This window comes from Acartia tonsa, chromosome 9, assembly GCF_053477335.1.
Source record: "Acartia tonsa isolate MP-2025a chromosome 9, ASM5347733v1, whole genome shotgun sequence".
NCBI classification, from domain to species: Eukaryota; Metazoa; Arthropoda; class Copepoda; order Calanoida; family Acartiidae; genus Acartia; species Acartia tonsa.
This window is the reverse complement of record NC_137268.1, coordinates 37,991,648-38,000,352: the sequence shown is the minus strand read 5'-3', so window position 1 is coordinate 38,000,352 and position 8,705 is coordinate 37,991,648. Positions and strand designations below refer to the sequence as shown.

The 8,705-nt window shown below is 30.2% G+C and overlaps 1 long non-coding RNA gene across 1 annotated transcript; it reads left to right on the top strand.

The window, feature by feature from the left end:
• The first annotated feature begins 653 nt into the window (after positions 1–653).
• Positions 654–2,531, top strand: LOC145327867 (uncharacterized). The gene is made up of 3 exons (XR_013882265.1): positions 654–1,892; positions 1,959–2,022; positions 2,223–2,531. It is a non-coding gene; the product is annotated as an uncharacterized LOC145327867 (long non-coding RNA).
• The last annotated feature ends 6,174 nt before the right edge of the window (positions 2,532–8,705 follow it).

Here is an 8,705-nt window from a genome sequence, read left to right as displayed (position 1 = left end):
ATTTTCGCTTCCTTTACCCTTTTATTTAACAACCTTTGATTTTAGGTCCTTTTTTACCTAAAAATTTCAAACGGCTGTAATTTTCTTATTTTTGAAGCTAGAAGAAAATTTGTTTTGCAGAAAATGTTTATCTTTATGTAAATTTTGTAATTGAAATATCAAAATATAAATTTCAGCGGCCGCAGCTGTACTTGGCAGCTTCCAGCCGCCGCAGTCGGCGGTCGGCGGGAAAACGGCTTGGATCTTTATGAAATTTTAATACATTATGTAGACATGTAAGAAAAGCTGAAGTTTAAAATTTGAAGTCTCTAAGTCAAAAATTGCGGCCACAGGAGCCTTTTAAAGGTTTCTGAAGACCTGGAGGATCAGGACCTGCAGGAACAAACCTGGAACCTGAAATTGACTTAAACACCTATATTTAATATGAGGATATTCTACTAGAGGATATTTTAGTATTTTGATAAAATAAAATGCTTTGTTTAAGTCAAAAAATATTTTAGCTCTTTACATGGATGACCCTTCAAAAAATTTCAACTCTCAGTTATGAGTGATACCCATTTTAGGCTCTTTATCTTTCACACACAGAAAATGAGATAGGAAAAACCGGAGGGGAGGGTGGGTGTTTAACGCCCCCCCCCCCCCCAATCATTAAGGGTTAACTAATGCTACTTAAGGAAGTGTTTGCTGAGTAAGCATAGGGTGACTGAGGGTCGGATGTATCTGAGTTTGGCTGATTTGAATTTAACTTATTAGGACTTATACGGTGTTTTAATATTCCACACAGCTGACAGATAGGCTTCTGAAAGTAAGACATATGAATGCAGCGAGACAATGGGTCTCAAGCCCTAATCTAAATTCATTTTCTAGGAGTTCACTGTTATGTCACTTCATTTACTGGACTTGTACCCACGTATTATATTAATAGTACTGGAATAGCAGATTCTATTTCTGGATTTGGGTATATGTACAATTACATGATTGTGTCAATACTGTATGTTCCCGTGTCTAACTATGCAACTCAGATCGTAGGAATTTTAAAGGTTTTGCACTAAATTAATATTTTTTAATTTAAATATATATTTCATATTGTTTTATTGCATTAAAAAAGTGCAAGATTCTAAAATAATATAATCTGGATAATACTTTCTCCAGATCAGTTCTAATTTGATTTCTTCTCTATGCAAAATGTTTCTGAAGCATGCTGAAAACACATGTATTGTTTGGTTTGGATACATTGTTATTGACTTTTACCCTTTCAGATTCAACAACTGTCAAAGCCTCACAAATTTTTTCTTTATACTTTGACGTGTATTTGCTATGAAGCACTGTTTATTTTTTGGATAACACTTTCTATTGATACCAATAATACAGCTTTTATGGTTGCTAGTGTCATTCAATGTGTTGTAATTATACTGACATCAACTTTACCACTCACAGTGATAGGGTGTTCTATTGGTCAATTTCTTTTGCTCAAAGAGAGGTATAAGTAATAAGCTAAAAATATCAAATGTTTAATAATTTGATTGAAATTTTCTTTTTTAGACTAGAAAATGCATTGTCTGATCCTGTGACAGTTACAGTTATCTGTGAGGAAGTTCTGAAATTTTACAGGTTTTTAAATTAATGGCTCAGTACAATACATAGATTGAAATCCAAACAAATAAAATATGTATAATGCTTTTTAGAAGTATGCTAAAGGGCTTTGGACCATTGCTGTTTCTGGTCTGTGTGGGAAATAGTTTTGGAATGCTATTCAAGTTGTACTTAATTATCATAGTAGGGAATAAGTCTGATCTGCTATTTCTATTCACCAGCTACTTATTTGTTGTCTACTTTTGTTATGTTTCCGAAGATGCTTATTGTGGTTTAAAAGAAATGATAATTATTGCTAGGTACCTATCTTTCTTTATTTTTAATCATGAATATCTACCTACCTACCCTTTTAAATGTTTAAATAGGGAGACAAAAATGAGTGGTGTAGTTTGTGATCAGCTTGACAATGTTCTCTACTCAATGGAACAGGTTATTTTCTCATTTTTATTTGGAAATCATTTTTACCACTCTACAACTATGGACTTAATGACTTTAATATCCTTGATAATATAATATTGACAATCTACACCCAACAAAGATGTTTTTGTTTGTCAGAGCTACAAGATATTTTTTTATTTTCTAAGCATGCACTGTAACTTAATTCAAACCAATTGAGAATTTTACATCAGGAAGGACCATTGTCTGGCATGGGAATGTTTGAAGTTCGAATCTCCACCCTTGCAAGTATAATATCAAATGTTGTTACCTACCTAATTGCTTTGTTACAATTTCCAAAGTCCATAGATTAAATCGTCAAAGTTTTGAATATCAATTCATTGATCTATTACTGCTATTAATGTAGATTTAAAAAAGATATTCAATAAATAAAAACTAACATTGCACTTCAATTTGATAATTGTAACATTTTTATTTATGTTATTATATGTAAAAACCGTTTATATAAATAAAGTATTATAATAAAAATTTATATTCTGTTATTGTTATAGCCTTATTAATTAGATGGGTGCAGCATAGTGTTCATTATTATTAAGATATTTGAAGAAACATTTTTGTATGCTATAAATCGCCCTTGACCAGGATTGAGAAATGCAGAATTATATAGATTCACATCAGTTTTAAAACCAGTAATACTCATCTGAAATTATTACAAGAACAAGTAAAAATAAATCATTATTCTTTATTATTCATTATCTTTTAAAAAAATATTTCAAAAAGGCACTTTTAAGATAAAAAAACAATTCAATTAAATAAAAAATAATTCTCATTGTCATAAAAATATTGTATTTCTGTTTTTTTTTTAAATTTAAACAACTGTAATACAGTAAAAAAAATAGCGTGATAAGCCCCAACCACACTTTTTCTTATTTTTCTGCAAAGGGAACTGCGGAGGATTTTAAAGATTCTCACCTGTATAATTTGCTCTTGTCTTATACTTAATCCATTAGAGGAAATCCTAACATAAAATTATGTAAATATTTCGTTGCATTCTCCACAATAACGTAAATCTTTAAACCCTTGAGAAAATCCACAAGCATTCTAAATATGTAGAACAATAAATAAAATTGTGTGACATGACGTCAATAATACTGTATAAACAAGAATATGAATGTTCATAACGAGGCAACAAAAGTTGAATAAAAACTATATATGTTTAGATTTATAATATCAGCTTCAAGCATGTTGGTGGAAGTGAATTTGCCAGCAATTGTTCTCGTTCTTGTTTCTAAAAAATATTTTTATAATTAAAAAGAGAATTATTTAATGCTTCTATAGGTATGTTAATCATTTTTCTAGTCTAAATATAACTATAATTTCAGCATTTTTTAAACATCATTATATTCAAGTTATTGTAATTTTCAAATAAAATATCAATATCAAGAACTATTGGAACAATTTTTACCATGCAAAACAAGGTGTTATAAAGTGTAGGATCCCTCACAATATCTATCTGTCTGTCTATAATGCATTACACATGTAATGCTAATAGAGAGGATGCTATAAGAGTGCTCTTATAATGTGAACTTCTCATAATTGAATGGGCTTCCTGAAACCAGAGACCATAAAGTTGGCCTAGTCACTACAAGGGGGAGTGCAGGAGTATCCAGGGGGAGGTGCTTGTAAAAGGGTAATTTTTTTTAGGGATGGGGGTAATCACCCCCCGTAATATATTATGGGGGGTATAAAACCAGCCTTTTAAATTTTTTTTAATAGGAGTAAAGAAAATCCTTAAAACTTACAAATCTAGGAATCAAACGAGCACCCCAACCAATAATCGGTTCCATGCCAAATGTAGGAGTGGAAAAACATTGGAGGGACAAATGCTTGAGTCCCAAACGTCAGAGTGGAACAAACGCAGGAGTGGGACAAACGTTGGAGTGGACAAACGCAGGATTTTTGGAACAAACATCAGAGTGGACAAACACAGGAGTCCCAAACTTTTTTTTCAATTTTGAATTTTTTTTATACAACACAGCCACCCCTACCTTCGTCCTGTTACTTTTCTTAGTTAGGTTAGGTTAGGATATAGGCTAGGGGGCTGAGCGCTGCAGCCATAGTCATTATTTTGTAGACAAGGGTATAAAAAATTTCAAAATTGTAATATTATTAAAATAGTAGACACTCCTAGGTTTTATTTAAGCAATGTCCACTCCAATGTTTTCCACTCCAACGTTTGTCCACCTTGATGTTTATCCACTCTGACGTTTGTCCCATTCTTACGTTTGTCCACTCCGATGTTTGGGACTCCTGCATTTGTCCACTCCGACATTTGGGACTCCTATGTTTGAGGTAGAACCCCAATAAGTAAATCTCAATAAAACTTGATAAAATTATGCAAAATATCAAAGTATTCAATCCCTGAATTTCAACCATCTAACTTGAATAGGAGTAGAGAAAATCATGAAAACTTGAAATGTAGGAATCGATATAGCCCACCCCAGTTTTTTGGCAAATCCTAATGAAACTTGATGAAAATATGGAGTATTGATAGAGAGAGAGAATATTCAATCCATGAAAATTTCAGCCTTCTATCTTTTATAGAAGCCGAGAAAATCTCGTTTTCCCCTTTCTGTCTCAGACAGACAGACATACCAATGAACAGACATACAGATGAATGGACAGACAATGGACGGACAAATATTTTGAATTATAGAGTAGCTTCACTACTAAAAAACTAAATAGGATAATTGTTGTACACAAATTGATTTCAGTATGTTTTAAATGAGCTTACTTAATCAAGGACGTCCAAGCTTTTTGATTTGGGGGGAAGGGGGGGGGAATTGAAATATCTAAATTTGGGCATCCCCATGTTCATTTTGTGGGGTAATCTTTATATAATAGAGGCAAGGACGTCAAAGCTTTTTATATTTTTTTTTTTTTTGGGGGGGGGGGGAAGGGGAAGATTAAAAATTATGGGGTCGCCCCAAATTAATTAATAACCCTTAACCCCCTAACCCCCCCCCCCACCGGGACATCCCTTTACATAAAGTAATGATTATAAAGTTGCTAAGTACCTTACTGCTACAAAAATCATCTTCCAACACTTAAGATTAATTCTAACACGCCTGAATTAACAAAACGAGCTAACCATGGCGTGGATATACACATCCTAATTGTAAAAATGTTTTGCTTTTTAAAATTGTAAATCAATTATTCAGGAATCATTTTACTTTGTTTATTTACTAGCAGCTGCGCTCCAAGCATCTAGGAGCTCTGTAATTAAAGGAGTAAGGAAATTAGTAAAATAGCCTTATACTTTACCGATATCTTAAGCTACAGACAAAAAAGCTTTATATAATATGTATTAATTTGTAAAACTGCAAATGATAAAATATGACCTATTTTTTTCTCTTTAAAGATTCTCTTCAAACACCTCCCCCTTTTTATATAAAGATGCTAATTCCCCCCCAACCCTAAGAGGATATAAGCAGTAAAAAACCCCGCAGGGGGCACAATTTTCTAACACTTCTTTCTTATTTAGTCTTTTAAAAGGATTCAAAATGCATTGACATATATATATATTTTTTTTTAACTCTTATTTTATACATCTTAATTGGAACTGATGATCTATTTTTATAGAGAAACATATGTATTCCATCAATAAAAAGTTAAAAAATTAAGTGTGTTTATACATATAATAATTACTATATATAATAGGATAATGAAATGCAGCTATTTTAAGGGTTGCCAGCCTAATAATACAGACCGATTCAATAATTGTGTTAATATGTTAAGATGTCTAACTTTAAAATGGTGTAATTATAGTTATATTTAGCCTAGAAAAATGATAAACATACCTATAGAAGCGTTAAATAATTCTCTTTTTTATAATATAATTTTTTTTTAGAAACAAGAACAAGAACAATGTATAGCAGTGTAAAATATAAATTGATATTTTTTTTCCAAAATTCAATTCCCTCTGGTGATGTTATAAATAAAATATCAAAAGTCAAATTTAGGTGGATGTTATATGAATATATAAAGCTTCTTTAAAGCCAAAAAAATTGGGAAAAAAAATATCATTTATGGAGCAACAACAAAAGTGGGTTTATCACAAAACCTCGATTTTTTAGTCAGCTGTTCCATAAAAAACCAAGTCATTACCTGTATATCATAAAGCAATGCCAGGCAATTAAAATGAGGTATTAAGAACTTTCTAACTCCAAAAATTGATTCTTCTAGAGCAAAAATTAGTTTAGCATTTTTGGTGACTCAAATTTGAAATTTGATTTGTAGCAAGAGAAAAATATTAAAAAAACATACTTTTTTTCTATCTAAGAGGCAAATTAATGGTATCAATATATTCGCAAATGTCTTATATACAGTTTAATACACTTTTAAGTCCATTATTTTTGGGCTTTGAGTGAACGTCGAATAAGGTTGATTTTATCTCAACGCCAGTAAGGCTCAACAAGACAGTAAACCTAATTATAACTTTTTTCTTTTTCTAGAGCCATTATCTTGTTAAGAATATTCTATCAAACGAGCATCTAATTTATAACACCCTTGAACCATCAAATTGTTGAAAGCTCTAAGGGATTTTTATTGAAATCATATTATTTAAGGGCACTGTTTAAGACTGTGAGTAATATACTGACCAACTACTATTGCCCTTGTGGCTTTCTGTCCACCAAATATTTTATTGAGAAAAGCAAGATATAATCATATGTTATTTTGTTAGAAGAACTGGAACAAATTATCTGACAGATTTTCCAAATTAAAATTGTCAAATTTAGTTTACGTAAAGATAAAAGAATTTTAAAATTTATGTCTATAATAGATTAATAAAGTATGCTAAATACAAACAAATTGACACAAAGTAAATATAAGGATTGATTATGTAAAACAAACTAGTTAATTATAAAATAATAATTAGGTAGCTTTTATGCTTTTTTTCTATCCTAATGTTAATTTTAAGGTTAAATTACTTAATTTTAAGTTTTTGTCTGAAGCTTAAATTTCAATTACTTTTGAAGGAAATGAGTTCTCCATTTTAGGGAAGCTTTACATAGAATCTGGGAATGGGATGGTTTTTGGCCATATTGTAATTATGATTTAAGCCTTGAGATGGTTTAATGCTATTCTTTCCATCACTTCCCCTTCGAATATAGAGCCCCTATAATATGCTAGGGCGAGCTACTAATTTCTTATAAACTTTTCCAGATTAGGTTTTTCTGTAGGAAACTTTTCTTAAAAATCCTAAATAATATCAGAATAAAAATCACTAAACCTTTCATAATAAATTTTTGATAAACATGGAGTCTTGAGCATATATTTTCCAAAACAACAGACGAGGAATGTGTATTGAATACCAACCTTTTACCTAATTATAAAATAAATAAATTGAACATAGCTAGGAATAAATTATTTTTTCATCTGTTAATATTTTTTATTCCTATTATTGAATTTCGCAATGAAATCAATAATCATAAAAAATCCAATAAACGTCAATTACAATCCATTTTAGTTTTATCTGGGTAGTTTGTTTGCTCAGTAAATTTATTACATTTTGTTAACATGGAAGATAACAAACCCAAACAAGTAAATCAAATAAAAACTTCTGTAGAAATTCCAAAGTTTCCAATCAATTTAAATGATCCCGTTCTATTTCTCTAACAGCTTAGGCAAGATTTGTGGAATAAAATAAGCCCTGTAGTGAATCCAAATTTACAAAAACAGTTTCATAAGATAGATATGACTAAATATTATATTTCACTGTTGAATGGCCAGATAAAAAAAGTTTATTTTAGTGTTAGGCAAAAATGACTTTGCAATTGTATCAGTAAGTTGGTCTAATAACACCCTTTGCTTATTTTAAAATCCAACTAAATCTAATTTTAGAGAAAATTAGATTTGAAAATTTTAAGTTTAATTTTTAACCAATAAGAGTTACCGAACAATCATGGCAAGAAAAGCAAAGATTATTAATTTAAAATTTTGAACAAGTTTGTTTTTATAAAGTATTTCATAAAACCAGTCCTAAGGGGAGTTATCAATGGCTATTTTTATCAGTTGCTTTGCTAAGGTCACGGAAATTCATCCTTAAATAAATCATATATAGAGTGGTTTTATGAAAGACTTCATTAAAGCAAAGTTGTAAAAAATTGAAAATTTGAATATTTGCTTTTCTTGTCATGATTGTTTGGTAACTCCTAGGGGATGAAAATTGAACTTAAAATTTTCAAATCTAATTTTCTCAAAAATTAGATTTAGTGGGATTTTAAAATTAGCAAAGGGTGTTATTAGACCTACTTACTGATACAATTGCAAAGTCATTTTTGCCTAACACTAAAATTAACTGTTTTCATCTACCCATGCAACAGTGATTTCTCTATTCAATATCTACTTTACAGTGTTTAAATAACTTTGATACTATTTAACAAATTTGTCTTTAACTCTTGTATAATATCAGACAATGGGTGAAAAAATATCTAATCAATTACCACCATGGGGATGTTTTAAACTTTTTAGTTTTATTTTTAAACCTGAAAATGTAAAAAAAATTATGAGTTAAGATCACATGAAGATAATTTTAATAAAGTTAATAAATCAATTATTACAATGAAATAATTCCAATTGTTTAAGTAAAATGAAAGTACTGTACAATTACATACAAATTTTATCAATAAAAAAGGGTTCTCTTTAGCATCATA